This window comes from Rattus norvegicus, chromosome X (assembly GCF_036323735.1).
Source record: "Rattus norvegicus strain BN/NHsdMcwi chromosome X, GRCr8, whole genome shotgun sequence".
Taxonomy (NCBI): Eukaryota; Metazoa; Chordata; class Mammalia; order Rodentia; family Muridae; genus Rattus; species Rattus norvegicus.
In genome coordinates, this window is record NC_086039.1 from 75,711,225 (window position 1) to 75,733,491 (window position 22,267).

The following is a 22,267-nucleotide window of genomic DNA, read 5'->3' on the forward strand; positions in this document are numbered from 1 at the left end:
CAAGATACAGATATACAACTCCTAGGCATATATTCCAAAGATGCTCCACCATGCCAAAAAGACACTTGTTCAACTATGTTCATAACAGCTTTATTCATAATGGCCAGAAACTGGAAACATCTTAGATGTTCCTCAACTGAAGAATTGTACCTTTACACAATGGAATAATACCCAGCTACTAAAAATAATGACATCATGAAATTTGTAGGCAAATGAATGGAACTAGGAAAGATCATCCTGAATATGGTAACCCAGACCCAGGAAGACAGATATGGTATGTATTCACTTCAACTGGATATTGGTTTTTAAATAAATGATAATCAAGCTACAATCAAAAGACCCAGAGAGGTAAATTAAAGAGGAAGGCTCTAAAAGACACTCATGGACCTCCCTGGGAAGGAGAAATAAAATAGATTTTGAAGGTGGATGGGGGTGGGGTCGGTGGAGAGTCTAGTAGGCAAGATCAGGGGGGAAGCAATGCAATGAGTGAGTGAGTGAGTGAGTGAGTGAGTGAGTGAGTGAGTGCAAGGAGACAGCTGGTATTGGAGATTGAAGTGGAAACTTCTGAATATGTCAAGTGATGCAGACTCATGTGGTTTTTTGCTGAGGCAAGACCCATGAGAGGACACATGATGTTTGGAAAGAATATAAATAGGACTCAAGGGATAGTGACAGTGCACTTGCATAGCTAGCCTGGCAGTGCTTTGTTCGTTTCAAGTCCTCATTGATCTTCACTTCTTTGAGAAAGCCATGGCAGAGAACTTCTTCTGGTGTCCTGGCTGGTGCTCCTGCTGACTTTTGTTGATTTGATGGAGTCCTGATGGTTTCTGCTGGATTGTATCATCACTGCTGATTTGTATTTGGTGTCCTGACACTTCTGAACTAAACTGTTGGTATCCTGACAAACAGAGATTTTAATCATCACAAAGTACTATTTCTAAAGAGGTCCCCATCCCCTTATCTTATTTAACATATTTTCTTCCCTACTTTTTGATAGTTGGCTAGAAGAGTAGGGCCAAAGCATTTGAGAATCCATATTAAAAGTAGGTTTTAAAAAATGCAAATGCCTGCACCCGGAGCTGACCCTGTGACACAGCGCTCTGTACACAGATCCAATGGAGAAAGAGCTGGATTCTCAGAAGTGCAGACAATCCTGAGAGCCCAAGTGAGACCACCACTTCTGTTCACATTCCTGGCCCAAGAGCAACTTGCTTGGAGCCCTCTGGGCCCAGGAACCAAAGAGTAGTCTGGGACAGGATCCTTCCAGTTTACACCCATGCCTGGAGCTGAACCTGTAACACAGCTCTCTGTACTCAGATCCTGCTGGGAGAAAACAGGTCTCCAGGACTGCTGACACACAGGTTTACAGGAGGGTAAAGCCACTGTTAGAGACAGCAAGACCAGCTAACACCAGAGATAAGCAGATGGCAAGAGTCAAGGGCAAAATCATAAGCAGCAGAAACCAAGGCCACTTGGCATCATTAGAACCCAGTTCTCCCACCAAAGCAAATACTGGATATTCCAACACACATGAAAAACAAGATTTGGATTTAAAATCGTATCTCATGATGATGTTAGAGGACTTTAAGAAGGACATAAATAACTCACTTAAAGAAATACACAACAGAACCTCACTGATCGGGCCCGCAGTTCCCTGCTCCCAAAACCCGTGGGAGAGAGAGCTGATTGCCCAGACGTGTGGGCAATCCTGAGACTGCAGGGCAGGAGAGATTGGCACTTCTGTCCACCTTTGCCCACATTCCTGGCCCAAGAAGAAACTGTATAGGGTCTCTGGGCACAGGAAGATAGGGGCAGTCAAATTGTAGGAGCACTGTGGTCCAGACTGCACCTGGATCTGAAAGGACCTGGTCAAACAGCTCCATGAACCCAAATCACATGGGAGGCAGAGCTAGACCTTTGGAGGGGCAGACACACCTGGGAAACCAGAGGAGACTACTCTCTGCCCACATTTCTGACTCTAGAGGAAAACACCTAACGCCATCAGGGCTGCCTGCGCACAGGGACCCAGAAGTAGGAGCAGGCCATTCTGGTTGCTGCCCTCACCAAGGACTGAAACCAAGCCCTGAGGAGCAACATCAGCCCGAGACCAGAGGTAAGACCAACTTTTCTGCTCCAAGCAACCTGCCTGGTGGACTCAGGACACACGCCCAAAGGAATAGCTGAAAGCCAGTAGACAGGAACGACTACACACCTGAAAGCAGAACACTCTGTTCCCATAACTGGCTGAAAGAAAACAGGAAAACGGGTCTACAGCACTCCTGACACACAGGCCTATAGGACAGCCAAGCCACTGACAGAAATAGCAGAACAAGGTAACACCAGAGACAACCTGTGGCGAGAGGCAAGCACAGGAACCCAAGAAACAGAAACCAAGACTACATGGCATTATCAGAGCCCAATTCTCCCACCAAAGCAAACACTGAATATCCAAACACACCAGAAAAGCAAGATCTAGATTTAAGATCATATTTGATCATGATGCTGGAGGACTTTGAGAAAAACATGAAGAACTCCCTTAGAGAAATGCAGGAAAACACAAGTAAACAAGTAGAAGGCCTTAGAGAGGAAACACAAAAAATCCCTGAAAGAATTACAGGAAAACACAATCAAACAGGTGAAGGAACTGAAAATGGAAATAGAAACAATAAAGAAAGCACAAAGGGAAACAACCCTGGATATAGAAAACCAAAGGAAGAGACAAGGAGCCGTAGATACAAGCATCACCAACAGAATACAAGAGATAAAAGAGAGAATCCCAGGAGAAGAAGATTCCATAGAAATCATCAACACAACTGTTAAAGATAATGTAAAACAGAAAAAGCTACTGGTCCAAAACATACAGGAAATCCAGGACACAATGAGAAGATCAAACCTAAGGATAATAGCTGTAAAGGAGTGTGAAGACTCCCAACTCAAAGGACCAGTAAATATCTTCAACAAAATCATAGAAGAAAACTTCCCTAACCTAAAGAAAGAGATGCACCATAAATATAAAAGAAGCCTACAGAACTCCAAATAGATTTTACCAGAAAAAAACTCCTCCTGTCACAAAATAGTCAAAACACCAAATGCACAAAACAAAGAATATTAAAAGCAGTAAGGGCAAAAGGTCAAGTAACATATAAAGGCAGACCTATCAGAATTACACCAAACTTCTCACCAGAGAGAAAAAGCCAGAAGATCCAGGACAGATCTCATACAGACCCTAAGAGAACACAAATGCCAGCCCAGGTTACTGTATCCAGCAAAACTCTCAATTAACATAGACGGAGAAACCAAGATATTCCATGACAAAACCAAATTTACAAAATATCTTTCCACAAATCCAGCCTTAGAAAGGATAATAAATGGTAAAGCCCAAGACAAGGAGGCAAGCTACACCCTAGAAAAAGCAAGAAACTAATCGTTTTGCAACAAAACCAAGAGAAGACAAGCACACAAACACAATCTCACCTCCAAATACGAAAATAACAGGAAGCAACAATCACTATTCCTTAATATCTCTCAACAATAACGAAAGAACACCCACATATACATGGAAGTTGAACAATGCTCTACTCAATGATAACCTGGTCAAGGAAGAAATAAAGAAAGAAATTAAAGACTTCTTAGAATTTGATGAAAATGAAGGTACAACATACCCAACCTTATGGGACACAATGAAAGCTGTGTTAAGAGGTAAACTCATAGCTCTGAGTGCCTGCGAAAAGAAACAGGAGAGAGCATATTTCAGCAGCTTGACAGCACACCTACAAGCTCTAGAACAAAAAGAAGCAAATACACCCAGGAGGAGTAGAAGGCAGGAAATAATCTAACTCAGAGCTGAACTCAACCAAGTAGGGACTATACAGAGAATCAACGAAACCAAAAGGTGGCCAAAAGGTGGTTCGTTGAGAAAAATCAACAAGATAGATAAACTCTTAGCCAGACTAACGAGAGGACACAGAGAGTGTGTCCGAATTAACAAAATCAGAAATGAAAATGGAGACATAACAACAGAATCTGAGGAAATTAAAAAAATCATCAGATCCTACTACAAAACCTATATTCAGCAAAACTGGAAAATCTGCAGGAAATGGACAATTTTCTAGACAGTTACCAGTTAGTGAAGTTAAATCAGGAACAGATAAACCATTTAAACAACCCCATAACTCCTAAAGAAATAGAAGGAGTCATTAAAGGTCTCCCAACCAAAAAAATCCCAGGACCAGTTGGGTTTAATGCAGAATTCTATCAGACCATCATAGAAGACCTAATACCAATACTGTCCAAACTATTCCACAAAATAGAAACAGAAGGAACATTACCCAATTCCTTGTATGAAGCCACAATTATGCTTATACCCAAACCACACAAAGATCCAAAAAAGACAGAGAACTTCAGACCAATTTCCCTTATGAATATTGATGTAAAAATATTCACTAACATTCTCGCAAACTGAATTTAAGAACACATCAAAATGGTCATCCGTCATGATCAAGTAGCCTTCATCCCAGGGATGCAGGGATGGTTCAATATACAGATATCCATCATTGTAATCCAATATATAAACAAACTCAAGGAAAAGAACCACATGATCATGTCCTTAGATACTGAGAAGACATTTGACAAAATTCAACACCCCTTCATGTTAAACGTCCTGGAAAGAACAGGAATTCAGTGCCCATATCTAAACATAGTAAAAAGCCATATACAGCAAGCCAGTAGCCAACATCAAACTAAATGGAGAGAAACTTGAAGCAATACCACTAAAATCATGGACTAGACAAGACTTTCCACTCTCTCCCTACCTATTTAATATACTACTTGTAGTCCTAGCCAGAGCAATCAGACAACAAAAGGAGGTCAAAGGGATAGACATTGGAAAGGAAGAAGTCAAAATATCACTATTTGCAGATGATATGATAGGATAATTAAGTGACCCCAAAAATTCAACCAGAGAACTTCTACAGCTAAGAAACAACTTTAGCAAAGTGGCTGGATATAAAATTAACTCAATAAAGGTGTTCTTCTCCCCATCCACCCCTGCTTACCGCCTTCCAACATTCCCTTACACCAGGGGTCCACCTTTGGCAGGCTCAAGGGCTTCTCCTTCTATTGGTGCCCAACAAGGCTATCCTCTGCTACATATGCAGTTGGAGCCATGGGTCAGTCCATGTATAGTCTTTGGGTAGTGGTTTAGTTCCTGGGAGCTCTGGTTGGTTGGTATTGTTGTTCTTTTTTTTTCTAAATTTAATATAAAACTTTAGTGCAGAATTAGGACAAGCAAAAGGACATTTTATAGTTTAGAGATAGAACTTAGGAATATACAATGAAATGTCTCAGAACCTAATAAATTCCAGTAGCTTTTTAAAAAGACCAGAATCTAAGAACTAGGACTGAATCTATTCAAAATAAGTCTGAATAGCTTTGTATAAAAATAGAAATGAAAATATGCTTTTGTATGAATGGGCTTTTATTTTTAACTGAGGGCCTTTCAGCCCCCAACATCTCAGTAATGCATGAAGAAGTAACTAGAAGATCGTAGAGCCTCCTGGCCTCTCTACGAATTACCCAGTTCCACCCACCACCTCATATGAATTTTTTAGATAAACATAATAAATTTGGATGAAAATGAAGGACTAGCAGTTGCTGTCTTGAGTACTTCCTATAATGTAAGATTGCTGATGGTATCACTTTCTCGATATGAGTATGTATATCTGGGCAAATTGACTGAATACTCCTAAACCCTGGTAGAATGCTATCCTGTGGTTTAATATCATACAATTACCTGATGAAATTAACCCTTCGCCTTCCCAACAGCCAAACCTTTGACATCTGTGACAACCAGTGAAGAAAGACTACCTAGGGCTCCAGTCAAATCCTGGAGGATACAGGAGTACGAAGCTGTATCTGCTAATACAAGTTGACTTAGCAGACATAGCAGTGCCTGACCTCACTGATGTTGTGCCGACATCTTGAGATCCAAAGGCACGAGGGCTGGTCTTCACACCAACTCAACCTTTTCACATTGCCCTCCTGGGTAGGTTTTGCTTTGATAGTGCCTGTTTTATATATTCACTGTATACCTTGGTGTTAGTTATCCAAGAGGGTTTTACAAACTATAAACTTCTACCTCACCTTGCCACAGCAGAACACTTGTTTTGTCATAATTCAACGTTTTGGCCTCAGTTTTTCTGCTGTGTTCAACATCATATATTTTATAAAGTTTAAAGCAATGAGAACTAAATAAATGTTATGCAGTCTTCAATTATGATATGATAGAATGTTGATTATGAAAGGATTACTGGGGAAGTAGTGTTTTCCATCCATTAGTATATTTTTCTGGCCTTAACTGCAAAGGTCCCTAAGTGGGGTAAATGCAATGCTTGCAGGAAGACCCTACATCAGAAACTGGTCACGTGACACGCAAGTGCCAGAAAACAGGAACCACACAAGTTGTGGGCACTGCAGTGTCTGGCCAACTCAGAGAATGTGCACAAGAAGTACGCTTGCCATTCCTGTCAACTAGCATATGTAGTATATTAGGCACCTAAATATTTGTTGAGTGCGGTTTTATGAGAGGGACCCAGTGTGCAGAGCCTTGCTGGCAGTGAGCTGTGATTGCCCTGATGTGTTCCTCAGAATGTAGAGATTGCCACACTGCAGAGCCAGGCCTGACAACACTAGTAGGATTTGATGTTGTGAGAGCTCAACTTAACAATATAAACAATGTGGTAAAAGCTAGATGCATTTGACATGGCCAGCATCAGATAAGTCATTTTGCATTTCCAGGGTTTTGGCAGTCATGGTAGCTACCAGCTCCTTACATCCAGCAAATGGATATCACCATCAATTGCTAGTGTGTCGATGCTGCTTAGGTTTTTAAATCTGTGCTTGTACTCCAGGCTGTGCACACCATTTACCACAACCTTATACTCTTGGACATCACAGTAAATTATCATCTCAAGTACATCCCAGAACTAAATGGGAAGCAAGTAATATTTCTCTCCTCTTCTCCCCAGGCAACCTGAAGAAAGGAATTTCTTACAAATGCTTTCACATTCAGGCATGGGTTCAAGTACAGAGCGATATCCCTTGACTTTCCTGCCACTAGGTCAACGTTAAAGCTTTTGGCATTTGTCTTCACTTCTCCTTTAATGACAATAGTTCGTCCAGGGCCCATGGAGGCATTCAACCTTGCTTCAAATGGCAGGCTCAACTGGAGCTTGCCAGATTTTTGTATATTTTCTCTACTTATCTGTGTCACTCCGAGAGTAGATGTTTCCATACTCTGTAAATCGGAGCTGAATCTGAACCCAATAGAGTGAATGTTCACTTTGCTGTAGGTTCCTAGTGTGTCTATCTTCTCTGGGCTGATCCTGTGGGCGTACAGCAGAATGTGCTTTCCATTCACAGCCACCTGGAATTTGTTCTTTAGCACCATGATCATGATCTCAAAGGACTTTTCTTTTCTGAAGGGCATGTCGTGGGTGATCTCCTCCCAGCCCAATTTCTCATTTGTCAGTGTGTTAAAAACAATGCAGTTGAACCTTTTGAAGCGAGGGTTAAAGTGGAAGGCCACATCAGCTCTCGGCTTCAGGCTGTTGCCATGCTGAAAGTCTACCTGGAATCTTTCTGAATCTTTAGGAACATGCCCACGGATTACAATCAAAGAGTCAGGCTTCAACTGCTCAGTAATGGTACTGACATAGGGGATTGTTGGGTTATAGATGATATTTTGTAGATTGCTTAAGGACAATATTTTTCTTCTTTGACTTATTGATATTGTTGATTGGAATCTCTCTTCTGCATATGGGCTTTACCCACTCTTCATTTAAAGATTACTCAAAGTGAAAACTTGTCCCCAGCCAGGTAGTAGTAGGTGCTGCACTCCAGGTATTGTTGTTGCAAGTCCCTTCAGCTCTTTCAATCATTTCACTGATTCCTCCTCATTTCAGTGGTTTGCTGCTAGCATTTGCTCCTGTACTTGACATGTTCTAACTATGTCTCTCAGGAAAGATCTATATCCAGTTCCTGTCAGTGTGCATGTCTTAGCTTCATTAATCATATCTAGTTTTGGTGGCTGTTTATATATGCACCACATGTGGGGCAGGCTCTGAATGACTCTTCCTTCAGTCGCTGCTCTAAACTTTGCCTCCATATTCCCTCCTACGGAATTTTTTGTTCCCCCTTTTAACAAGGAGTGAAGCATCCTTCTTGAGATTCATGTGGTCTGTGGATTGCATCTTGAGTGATTCGAGCTTTTGGGCTCAAATCCACTTATGTACTTACCATTGAGTACAAACCATGTGTATTATTCTGTGATTGGGTTACCTCACTCAGGATGATATTTTCTAGTTGAATCCATTTGCCTGTGAATTTCAGGAAGTCATTGTTTTTGATAGCTGAGTAGTAATCCTTTGTGTAGATGTACCATGTTTTCTCTGTTCATTCCTGTGTTAAAGGGCATCTGGATTCTTTCCAACTTCTGGCTATCATAAATAAGTCTGCTATGAACATAGTGGAGCATGTGTGCTTGTTTTAAGTTTGAGCAAATTTGGGACATATGCCCAGGAGTGGTATAGTTGGTTGCTCAGGTGGCACTATGTCCAATTTTCTGAGGAACCAACAGACTGATTTCCAGAGTAGTTGTACCAGCTTGCAATATCACCAACAATGAAGGAGTATTCCTCTTTCTCCACATCCTTGCCAGCATCTGTTGTCACCCAAGTTGTTTATCTTAGCCATTTTGATTGGTGTGAGGTGGAATCTCAGGGTTCTCTTGATTTGCATTTCCTTGATGAGTAAGGATTTTGAATAATTCTTTAGTTGCTTCTCAGCACTCAATATTCCTCAGTTGAGAATTCTTTGTTTTATTTCTTTATCCAATTTTAATAGGTTTATTTGATCCCCTGGAATCTAACATCTTGAGTTCTTTGTATATTTTGGATATTAGCCCTCTATCAGATGTAGGATTAGTAAAGATCTTTTCCCAAACTCTTGGTTGCCATTCTGTCCTAATGACAGTGTCCTTTGCCTTACAAAGCTTTGCAATTTTATGAAATCCTACTTGCTGACTCTTGATCGTAAAGAATAAGCCATTGGTGTACAGTTCAGGAAATTTTCCCCAGTGCCCATGTGTTTGAGGCTCTTTCCCACTTTTTCTTCTATTAGTTTGAGTGTATCTGGTTTTCTGTGGAGGTCCTTGATCCACTTGGACTTGAGCTTTGCATAGGGCTTTATGTTTACCACCAATTGAACCAGCATAATTTTTTGAAAATGATATCATTTTTTTCCACTGGATAGTTTTAGCACCTTTGTCGAAGATCAAGTGACCATTGATGTGTGAGTTCAATTCTGGGTCTTCAATTCTATTCCATTGATTTACCAACCATGCAGGTTTATCACTATTGCTCTGTAATACAGATGGAGGTTAGAGATGGTGATTCCCACAAAAGTTCTTTTATTGTTGAGGATAGTTTTGGCTATTCTCTGTTTTTTGTTATTCCAAATGAATTTGCAAGTTGCTCTTTCTAACTCTATGAAGAATTGAGTTGTAATTTTGATGGGGATTGCATTGAATCTGTAGATTGCTTTTGGAAAAATGGCCATTTTTACTATATTAATCCTGTCAATCCATGAGCACGGGAGGTCTTTCCATCTTCTGAGATCTTCAACTTCTTTCTTCGGCGACTTGAAGTTCTTGTCATACAGATCTTTCACTTGCTTGGTTAGAGTCACACCTAGGTATTTTATATTATTTTGGACTATTGTGAAAGGTGTCATTTCCTGTTTATCCTTTGAGTAGAGGAAGGCTACTGATTTGTTTGAGTTAATTTTATTTTATTGGATATTTCTTTATGAACATTTCAAATGTTATTCCCTTTCTTGGTTTCCTGTCCATAAGCCCCCTATCCCGTCTCCCTCCCCTTCTTCTATAGGGTATTCTCCTACCTGAGGACCCAGCTATACCTCTCTTGAGCATACACCCAAAAGATGTTCCAACAAACCACAAAGGCTGAAGGAATGGCCATTGAAGAGCCTGCCCTACCTGAGGATCCAGCCCATATACATATAGCCACCAAACCCAAGCAATATTGCTGAAGCCAAGAATTCTGTGCTGACAGGAGCCTGATATAGCTGTCTTCCGAAAGGCTCTGCCAGAGCATGACAAATACAGAGAGACAAATGCTAGCAGCAAACCATTGAACTGAGAATGAGGTCCCCTTTGGAGGATTTAGAGAAAGGATTGAAGGAACTGAAGTGTTTTGCAACCCCATTAGAACAGCAATACCAACTAACCAGAGCTCCCAGGGAATAAACCACAACTCAAAGAAATTCTGTCCAAACACTTGGACAGACCCATGGCTCCAGCTGCATATGTAGCAGAGGGTGTCTTTGTTGGGCCCCAATGGAAGGAGAAGCCCTTGTTCCTGCCATGGCTCAATCCCCCAGTGTCAGGGAACATCAGGGAGGGGAGTTGGGAAGGCCTAGGTGAATGAGTGGGGAATTACCATTATAGAAGAAGGCGGGGGATGATGGAATGAATAGGGGGTTTATGGACAGGAAACCAGGAAAGGGAATGACATTTGAAATGTAAGTAAATAAAAAAATCCAATTAAAAAAATCTAAGCCTATAGGGGAACACTGGGGGTTGTTGGGAAAACCTAGTCCTGTGGAAACTTCCAGAATCTATGACAGTTATCCAAGTGTGACTTCTAGTAAGTGAGGATTTTCAGTCTGGACTGGACATCTTTTGTAGCTAGGCATAGTTTACCCTGCTGAGACTGGGCTACATTTGGTTGGGTTGTTGGCTGAGAACGTCCATTGGTGATCCCTAAACAACCCAGGTTGATGCTAGGACAGAAAGTTGCTCTCTCAATACTCATGGCTGGAGGACATTGCTGAGGACATTATCCACACAGCTCATTGAAAGTATAGAAGTTAAACTGGTTCCCATATGGAGCTCCCACCCACACATGCTAGTCTTTTTGGCTTGAAAAGGTATTCTGTTTGCTACAGAATAGAAATCTGGATACCAAACTAACCATAAAACCCTTGACCTACATTATGTCTTCCCTGCAAAATGTGCTTGGTACAGAATATGTGGGAGTGGCCAATGACTGGTCCAGTTTGAGGTCCAGGGCATGAGAAGGAGCCTATGCCTGACACTGTGTGGAAGGCTAGGAACCAGAGGCTGGACAGTTCATGTATTTCATATAGAAACAAATACAAATGGCTCCAAAAATCAGTGAAATGATACTTAATGATGTTCTCTATACTCGTAGTTTGATGGTTAGTCCAGTCATCATCAGAGATATTTTCTTCAGCATCTGGTGGGAGCAGATGCAGAGACCCACAGCTAAAATGTAAGCGGAGAAACATCTCAGGTTGGAGGTTTATATCAGGTCCCTCCATTTGGAGCTTGGGGAATCCTGCAGAGGTTTGGGAAGAGGAATTGTGGGAGTTAGAGTGGTCAAGGAGCAGGAGAACACAGGTCACAGAATAATCTCAGAAGGGCTCATAGGAGTTTACAGATTGAAATGAAAAACACTGAGCCTGCATTAGGCTAACCTAGGTCTTCTGCATATATGCTATGGGTGTTAGCTTGGTGTTTTATGGGACTCCTAACTGTGGCAGAGGGTGAGTCCCTGGATATTTTGCTTTCTCTGAGACTCCTTTCCTCCTACGGGGCTCTCTCATCCAGTCTTGATGTGAAGGTTTATGCCTCATCTTATGAATCTTGTTGTACCCTGTTCAGTTGATGTTTCTTGGAGGCCTGCTACTTTCTGGGGGAGACAGGGTAGGTGATTGAATATAGGGGAGAAGGAAGGTCTGGTACAGTGAGAGGAGTAGAGAGAGGGCTAACTGCTATCAGGGTATATCGTATGAGAGAAAAATAAAAGTAGAAGAAAAATGAAGTTAAAAAATTACAGGAAAATGGATGGACTTCGAATGTATAACATTAAGTGATACCAGACAATTTTAGAAAGAAAAAAATCCACATGTCAAATGTGAGATTTAGCCAATAACAAGTGTATATGTGTAAATAAATTTGTAAGTGGTTAAAATATAACATGAAGAGATAAGAAATGCTAAATATAAGGGGAATGAAAAAATACTGAATGCAGGTAATGAATGTAAGTTGTGAAAGAGGATGAAGTGGAAACTTACGGGTTCTTTGGAAAGTCAGTTGTGTTGGAGGGTGTTTTGCTGGGGCTAACATGTGAAGGAATATTTTGATGAAATGACACAGGTGAGAGGATATTCTGCTAAAACAATCACATGAAAGGACAAGTAATGAATTTTTTTCTAATGACACACATGTATTAGTCTGCCTTACATTGTGTAGTTGAGCTCTGTTTGTCAGGACTCCATAGAGAGAAACTCACCAAAAAACTTCTGGTGGTGTGTTGCAGCTTCTTGCTGTTTCCACAGACTCAGGATGATTGGCACAGTGTATTAACTGAGACAGACTCAGATGCTGAGACAAGACATGTAGTGAGACAAGACCCATAGAAGACACATGATGTTTAGTGGGAATATAAAAAATGTCTCAACGGACCGTGACATAGGTTTGGCCAGGCTTGCTTATAGAGCTAGTTGTACAGTGCTTGTTAGTCTTTAGTCTTCACTGATCTTGGATTCATGGAGAGAGAAACAGCCAAGAACTTCCCCTGGCATTTCTGTTGGCCCTGTCCCCTCCTGCTGACTCATAGTGTTTCGGCTGAGGCCTGACTGTTCCTGAAAGGTCTTTAACACTGCTGCTGCTATTCTGACACAACCAAATTGTACTGCCGATATATCCGTGAAGTGTTTTCTAGTGGATCAAGCTGCAGCTACTTACCTGTAAACCGAACTGCTGATTTCTTGACAATGCAGATTGCATCTGCTCCAAAGAACCATTTCTAAACAGATCCACTTCCCCCTTATCCTTTCTTTTCCACTACCTCTTGTAGGTGGTGAGCTATAAGGGAGGCTAAAGCATTTAATAACCATCATTACTAATAGGGTTAAAAAATTAAAAGTTACAAGAGGATATAAAGTTTTATTCTTTTGTTTTGGTGGTGGGCAAATGCATAAAACATATTAGATACTGAAAATGTAAAATTTGGTATGAGGCTCCACAGCTGCCATTTGATTGCCTATTCTAACTGTATAGAGGTTCATTGAGTTGTATAGATTTTGAATCTGGTTAATTTTGGTGCATGATGTTTTTAATTATTTGCAAGTTTTTAAAATAATAAAGTTAAGTAAAACCAAACCAACTAACCAAATAAACAAACAAAGAAACAAAATTGGGGTGGGGTTGCCTTCAAGTGACCATTGACAACACATTAAAAATTGACTTGTGACAAATCTGAGCCTCTGTGCCACCTCGCTATAAGAAAGGGGAAATGACTATAGGTGCAAAGACAGTAAGCCCCTGATTAGAATTTCTTGGAGTGCAGGAAAAGACAAAGCCACATGCACTATGGAAGTGCTCAATCCTTCAATGTGCAGATGATGCTGAGTACTAGCAAGGATTATGAACTTTGTGAAGGATGACACAAAGAATCTTTACCTTTTTTTGTTTGATTCTCTTGAATATAGTTCTTTATGGGGGGGTCTCTCTCATATCTGATCCATCTAACTCTGGAAGGTGTCCAGAATCTAATCACCTTTTCTAAGAACACAAACACAAACCTTCCTCCCAAATTTGTATGATCTTTAGCTAGTAACTAGGAAAAGTTTTAGCTTGACCTTTCTCCCAGAGGAATAATAAAATAACCACAAAATTCAAAATCACACCCATCTTGATAATTAAACAATTTAAAACAAGTAAAGAAAATTAAACAAACATAGTATAAGCCTATTATTCAGGCTTCTCTAATTTGTCAGTCTAGGATATTTAACTAAAAATTCCCGTGGAGCCCACATTAAAGAGAATATGAGTATCTTATAGGACTATTAGAGCATTTTATCTTAATATAATCTCCCTATTATCTTTTTTGGAGGCTGCAGCTTTTTCTGTTAGCTCAGCCTGCCCTTGTAGCACAGGGGCTTCCAGTACATCTGGGACCAAGCTCCCTGATTGGACAAATGTGCCCTACATTACTCTATTGCCCATCTATGAAAACCCTAGCTACTTGCAGCTTGTCCAGGCCACATGGTTCTGGTTCATCTTCATCTCCATCTTGTCTCCCTCCATCCTCCATCTTGTCTGCCTCTGTCCTTCTCCCCTTTTCTTCCTCTCCTGCCTGGAAGATCCAGTCTCCTTATCTTTGCCCAGTGATTGGCTTCCGGTCATCTTCATCAGCCAATCAAATAACTTGGGGGAAATTCCCCTACATAATATTCTGTGTCGGTAGTTGCGATTGTTCAGAACTTGAAATACATCTTTCCAAGATCTTCTGGCTTTGAAAGATTTTATTGAATAACCAGCTATTATTATTCTGAAGCATGTATCTTTACTGTGATTTGGCCCTTCTCTCTTGTAGCTTTCGATGCCCTTTCTTCATTCTATATTTTTAGAGTTTTAACTATATCATGGAGAGCTTATTTTCTGGTTCCGTCTATTTGGTGTTCTAAAGGCCTCTTGTATCTGGATAGTTCCTGTTTTCTTTAGGTTTGGGGAAATTTCTTGCATGATTTATTGAGAATATTTTGTATGCCTTCGATAAGATACTCTTCTATGTCCGTAATTTAGAGGTTTGGTCTTTTCATTGGCACCTCATAGCACTCCCATGTTTATTCATTTTAATACTTATTTTAAAAATCTATCATTGACTTTTACTGAGTGATCAAATTCTTCTACCTTGTATTTCAGCCCTGGTACTTCATTTTTCCTATGAACCACTGTATCAGTATGGCTTTCTATTTGGATTACTGAGTTTTTAATTTTGAACTTAATTTTAGTTTATGTTTTCTTAAGAAATTCTACAACTCTTTCGTTCTTCTTTGAACAAATTTGCATGTATATGTGCACAAATATGTACCCTGGCATGTGTATGAGGGTCAGTGGACAACATGTGGGTATTGGTTTTCTCTTTCCAGCATTTAGTTCATAGGGACTAAATTTAGGTTATCAGGCTTGGCTATAAGTGCCTTTACCCACTGAAGCCATCTCACTGACCAGATTTTACTTCTTTATTAAATTCTATTTTCTTATCCCGAATCGAAGTCCTATTTTATTCAGTTCTTTGTTTTTATTCTCTTGTAATATTTCATGTTTTCTTTGAGTTGTTAGCTATGTTTATAATCATTATTTTCAGCTCTTTTTTGGAAGCTCTCCAGAGTCATTCTTTTGGGGGAAGGCATTACTGTGGGCCTGGTAATTTTCAGGGAAACATGTTGCCTTGTTTTTTTTTTTTTATTTTATTTTATTTTTTTTTTATTATCTTGAGTATTTCTTATATACATTTCAAGTGTTATTCCCTTTCCCGGTTTCCGGACAGACATCACCCTCCCCCCTCCCCTTCCTTGTGGGTGTTCCCCTCCCAAACCTCCCCCCATTGCCACCCTCCCCACATAGTCTAGTTCACTGGGGGTTCAGTCTTAGCAGGACCCAGGGCTTCCCCTTCCACTGGTGCTCTTACTAGGATATTCATTGCTACCTATGGGGACAGAGTCCAGGGTCAGTCCATGTATAGTCTTTAGGTAGTGGCTTAGTCCCTGGAAGCTCTGGTTGCTTGACATTGTTGTACTTTTGGGGTCTTGAGCACCTTCAAGCTCTTCCAGTTCTTTCTCTGATTCCTTCAACGGGGGACCTATTCTCAGTTCAGTGGTTTGCTGCTGGCATTCGCCTCTGTATTTGCTGTATTCTGGCTGTGTCTCTCAGGAGCGATCTACATCCGGCTCCTGTCGGTCTGCACTTCTTTGCTTCATCCATCTTGTCTAATTGGGTGGCTGTATATGTATGGGCCACATGTGGGGCAGGCTCTGAATGGGTGTTCCTTCAGTCTCTGTTTTAACCTTTGCCTCTCCCTTCCCTGCCAAGGGTATTCTTTTTCCTCATTTAAAGAAGGAGTGAAGCATTCACATTTTGATCATCCGTCTTGAGTTTCCTTTGTTCTAGGGATCTAGGGTAATTCAAGGGTAATAATAGCCACTTATCAATGAGTGCATACCATGTATGTCTTTCTGTGAGTGGGTTAGCTCACTCAGGATGATATTTTCCAGTTCCAACCATTTGCCTACGAATTTCATAAACTCGTTGTTTTTGATAGCTGAGTAATATTCCATTGTGTAGATGTACCACATTTTCTGTATCCATTCCTCTGTTGAAGGGCATCTGGGTTCTTTCCAGTTTCTGGCTATTATAAATAAGGCTGCGATGAACATAGTGGAGCACGTGTCTCTTTTATATGTTGAGGCATCTTTTGGGTATATGCCCAAGAGAGGTATGGCTGGATCCTCAGGCAGTTCAATGTCCAATTTTCTGAGGAACCTCCAGACTGATTTCCAGAATGGTTTTACCAGTCTGCAATCCCACCAACAATGGAGGAGTGTTCCTCTTTCTCCACATCCTCGCCAGCATCTGCTGTCACCTGAGTTTTTGATCTTAGCCATTCTCACTGGTGTGAGGTGAAATCTCAGGGTTGTTTTGATTTGCATTTCCCTTATGACTAAAGATGTTGAACATTTCTTTAGGTGTTTCTCAGCCATTCGGCATTCCTCAGCTGTGAATTCTTTGTTCAGCTCTGAACCCCATTTTTTAATAGGGTTATTTGTTTCCCTGCGGTCTAACTTCTTGAGTTCTTTGTATATTTTGGATATAAGTTGCCTTGTTTTTTTGTGTGTTATTTTTCTTTCTATGCTGGGCCTTATACATCTGGGCAGACTCTGGGCTTAATTGATTGAAGTTCTGCTGAATAGGGTTCTCTTTCATGTCTACTTTCCAGAGACGGCTCAGATAATGCTTTGGCTTTCTAGTTCACATCACATTTTGGTATCATTTAGAACCATCTGAAACTAGACCTTACTGTTCTCTTCCTCAGTCAACTTGCTGAGGGAATTCCCCATGAAGTGTATTACATCCTACATTCTCTTATAGGTATTGGTTGAGGGAGAAAATATAATGTAGCTGGACTGGGAACCATGGACATTTGGCCTACTTTCTCAAGTAAACTTGTTGGGTCTTAGAGTCTGGTAAGTTTGTTTATATGTGTGTGTGTGTGCATGTGTGTGTGTGTGTGTGTGTGTGTGTATTTATCTTTCATTTGATGATGAAATCTTATGCCATGGATGTGTAACTATGTGACTTAATGGTCAGAGAACATTCAATTTCATAATGGGTTGCTCAGATTACATCTGTGAATCACAGTGATGGTCTAGTAGCAAATCTCAAACTAGTTCTTAAAAATGAGTATAATAATCTGAAGAGTATAGTAGAGCTTTGCTCCAAAATTCTACGTGTTGGACATGTGATGATAGAGGAACTGTAGCAAAGCCTTTTTAATGTAGGATATACTCAAAATCAGTAGCTTTTAAGTCTTGTGGTAAATAGCCTGAAGTAGCACAATTGACAAGAAAAGGGGGCTTTCATGATAGAAAGATACTTACTGAACATTTTTAAACATTTGGTTACAGGACAGGACTTAGAAGTGTTAGCTGGGCAGATTCCTGTTGGTTCTCCAGAAATTTTTCTAAGGTGGAAGACTTCTAAATCTGGGTTATATTTATACCCCATTCTCTGACATTCAAATATCTTAACAACATATTTACCCTAGTTATTTCTTCTGTCTGAGTTTAGTCCACATAGTACCAGGAATGGAAAGGTCCAGCATATCTTTGGAAATGTCAAGGCGAATGAGTATTCTTCAGATTAAATTATGACAAAGGGACCATGAATTTACATATCACTGAGGTGGGGATGGTAAAAGTATATTACTAGGCTTGGCGGCTGTAAAATGAACTGCTTCATGGTCTTTTGAACAGATATGGAGATAAAAGACTTGGCATATAAATAGCTACAGACTGAATTCCAGGGGATGAGTTAATTGGCTGAAGTAGCTAGACCAGCTGAAGCTGGTATAACAGCTGCAATGTAGTCATCACCAAGTTAAGCCTACAATATTGTACTGTTATTCTTCCAGGTCCATCTGTTTTATGTACAGACTGACTGTGTGAGTTTAGTGAGGCTGTGGTAGAAATCACTTGTATCTTTCAAGCCCTTGACAGTGGCATTAATCTCTGAAATTTCTCCAGAAATGCAATATTGTTTCATAGTTAAATATGTTTTGTAGAAGAGGTTCTGGAGTCTACAAATTATTGACTATGTTTATACACATTATTCCTTTCAGCATGTGAGTAACAGTCACAGCATATACTCAGAAATCCACTAGACTCATTGAGATATCTGAGTTTAGGCTCTGTGATCACTACATCACAGTGGAACTTCAATTTTTCTGAAATGACTGCCATTTTAGAGCTAATGTCTAGTAATCCTCCAAAAGTCTATTCTTTTTCTTACTATAATGTCACTTTATGATATAGTGAACCCAAGAGAAGTCACATTTCCCCTCTCTTAGTGGAGGAAGTAGAATGGATATTATTTGCAAAATGCCTTGTTCATTCTGGTAAATATTTGAGAGATAACTGAAATCAGATAGGGAATCATAGCATAGCTCATATTTCATTCCCAGGAAAAGGGAAAGATTTTGGATAAGAGATCACAGAGAGTAATATGAGAGAATGTCTAAACTGTCTATAAGGATCTGGAGTTCTTTGGTGGTTCAGTCTTTGAAAGCTCCCCTGAGTATTCCCTTACCCTCGGTCATCAAGTCTTTGCATGATTAGTTGTCCTCTCCCACTGAGGTCAGACAAGGCAGCCTTGTCCTACATATGTTCAGGGGGCCTTGGACCAGCCTGTGTATGCTCCTTGGTTGGTGGCTTCATTTCTGGGAGCTCCCAGGGGTCCAGGTTAGTTAACACTGTTGGTCTTCCTTTGGGGTTGTCATTTTGAGAGCCTTCAATCCTTCCCCCAACTCTTACATAGAAGTCCCTGACCTCTGTCTAATGTTTGTCTGTGGGTATGTGCATCTGTCTCAGTCAGCTGCTGGGTAGAGCCTCTCAGAGGGCTGCTCTGCTCGGCTCCTGTCTGCAAGCATAACAGAATGTCAATAGTGAGAGGGCTTGGTGCTTGCACATGGGATGGGTTTCAAATGGACCAGTCACTGGTTGGCCATTCCTTCAGTTTCTCTTCCATCTGTGTCCTTGCATTTCTTTTAGACAGGACCGATTTTGGATGAAAAGCTTTGTAGGTGAGTTGGTATCCCCATCCCTCCACTGAGCGTCCTGTCTGGCTCCTGGATGTGATCTCTTCAGGTTCCCTATCCCTACTATTGGATATTTGCACACACACGGGCTGTAATGAGGGCCCTGGCACATAAGTAGCACACTTGCAGCTCAGTCTCCATGTGGCCCTCTCAACAAGTGGAGCACAGGAGTTCCTTAAAGCTGTAGCCTGTCTGTGATATCCGTTCCCCAACAGTGCTGCCTCCTTTGGCCTCAGTGGGGGATGATGCATCAAATCCTGCAGAGACTTGATGTACCAGCATAGAGGGAATACCAGGGTGGGGTGCTGCCCTCTCATAAGCAGAGGGAGGGGGGCTGGGAGAGGAACTCTGCAAGGGTGGACTGAGAGGGGGAAGCATTTTTGGGATGTAAATAAATAAATAAATAAAATCCAGAGTGATGTATTTTTGAAATTAAGACATTTAAAAATACCATATAAATTGAGCAGGTATCTATCTTCTTTGTATCATATGTATCTCTGTCTGTCTATCTATCTATCTATCTATCTATCTATCTATCTATCTATCTATCTATCTATCTATCTATCTATCTATCTATTTATCTATCTATCTGTCCCCAGCAGAGACAGGTCAGTGAAGAACAAAGAACCTTAACCTGCTACCCAACACTGACTCAACACTCAAGGCTGAGGCTATGCCTTGCTAATTAGCAAAAATCTTTCTTGGCTAGTTAAACTGTGAAATCCAGAAGAGATTGTTATGCTTTCAAATTTCTAATAACCTAAATTCAAAAGACATCTATAAAGAGAATAAAAACATTATCATTATTAAAAGGAAATAAACTGGCATAAATCATTTAGAGGGAAAATTGACATCAAACATGTAAGTCAAAAACTTTTGTTATTTATATTTTAAAATTAAAAGTTTAGGTTACCATGAATGTATTGGCATCTTCAACGTGTATGTTATTATAAATTGTCCTTATTCATTTCTTCCCTACACTGATATTTTCCATGCTTCTTCTCTCCTTCCTCAGTTAAGGCCTCTGCTTTCTTATTGTAGGTATTCAATCACCTTCTTTATTTTCCACCTCCTTAAGATCTCTACTTCCCCCTTTCATAGCCCACATATAAATAATATGTATAAATAAACATATAGAAATGTAAATATATTTCTTCATATGAAGTATTTGTTTCTTTGAGTCCAGATAAACATAATGGCTTCTCGTATCTGCTTCCCTGAAAATGTCACAATTTAAGTTTTCTTAGCAGCTGTACAGAATTCCAACTTTTTTCACTTATTTGATGATGGATATCTGAGTGGCTTCCACTTTTTGGTTACTTTAAGTAGTGCAGCAGTAAATATGTATGTTATGACTAGAGTCCTTCAGGTATATATCTAAAAATGATATTCTTCATATAATAGTTCTGTCATTTAGGGTTTTGAGGAACCTCTAGATTTATTTGAATAATAGCTAAGTAAGTTTATTTTTCCCTCCAAGAGTAAAATTTTATCTTTTCTTGTATTAAGATAAATACCTTAAAACAACTTCCCAGTTTTTTAAAAATTATTTTTGAAGTAAACATATAATGGGCTTCATTATAGCATATATATCTATATATGTTATTATACTTTTTTATAGCTTTTTAAAAAATTTTATCTTCATTAACTTGGGTATTTCATATTCACATTTCGATTGTTATTCCCTTTCCCAGTTTCTGGGCCAAATCCCCCTAACCCCTCAACTCCCCTTCTCTTTGGGTGTTTCCCTCTCCATTGTCCCCTCAATACCGCCCTCCTCCCAACAATCACGTTCACTAGGGGTTCAGTCTTGGCAGGACCAAAGGCTTCCCGTTCCACTGGTGCTCTTACTAGGCTATTCATTGCTGCCTATGAGGTCAGAGTCCAGGGTCAGTCCATGTATAGTCTTTGGGTAGTGGCTTAGTCCCTGGAAGCTCTGGTTGGTTGGCATTGTTGTTCATATGGGGTCTCGAGCCCCTTCAAGCTTTCCAGTCCTTTCTCTGATTCCTTCAACGGGGGTCCCGTTCTCAGTTCAGTGGTTTAATGATGGCATTCGTCTATGTATTTGCTGTATTCTGGCTGTGTCTCTCAGGAGAGATCTACATCCAGTTCCTGTCGGCCTGCACTTCTTTGCTTCATCCATCTTATCTAGTTTGGTGACAGTATATGTATGGGCCACATGTGGGGGCAGGCTCTGATTGGGTGTTCCTTCTGCCTCTGTTCTAAACTTTGCCTCCCTATTCCCTGCCAAGGGTATTCTTGTTCCCCTTTTAAAGCGAAGCATTCGCATTTTGGTCATCCTTCTTGAGTTTCGTGTGTTCTGTGCATCTAGGGTAATTCAAGCATTTGGGCTAATAGCCACTTATCAATGAGTGCATGCCATGTGTGTTTTTCTGTGATTGGGTTACCTCACTCAGGATGATATTTTCCAGTTCCATCCATTTGCCTGTGAATTTCATAAAGTTATTGTTTTTGATAGCTGAGTGATATTCAATTGTGTAGATGTACCACATTTTCTGTATCCATTCCTCTGTTGAAGGGCATCTGGGTTCTTTGCAGCTTCTGGCTATTATAAATAAGGCTGCTGTGAACATAGTGGAGCATGTGTCTTTGTTATATGTTGGGGCATCTTTTGGGTATATGCCCAAGAGAGGTATTGCTGGGTCCTCAGGTAGTTCAATGTCCAATTTTCTGAGGAACCTCCAGACTGGTTTCCAGAATGGTTGTACCAGTCTGCAATCCCACCAACAATGGAGAAGTGTTACTTTTTCTCCACATCCTCGCCAGCATCTGTTGTCACCTGAGGTTTTTATCTTAGCCATTCTGACTGGTGAGAAGTGGAATCTCAGGGTTGTTTTGATTTGCATTCCCTGATGACTAAGGATGTTGAATATTTCTTTAGGTGCTTTTTGGCCATTCAGTAATCCTTAGCTGAGAATTCTTTGTTTGGCTCTGAACCCTATTGTTAATAGGGTTATTTGGCCCTCTGGAGTCTAACTTCTTGA

The 22,267-nt window shown here is 40.4% G+C and overlaps 1 pseudogene; it reads right to left on the reverse strand.

Annotated features, from left to right (window-relative positions):
- Positions 1 to 6,785: 6,785 nt before the first annotated feature.
- On the reverse strand, positions 6,786 to 12,909 carry Lgals8-ps1 (galectin 8, pseudogene 1; annotated as a pseudogene).
- Positions 12,910 to 22,267: the final 9,358 nt, after the last annotated feature.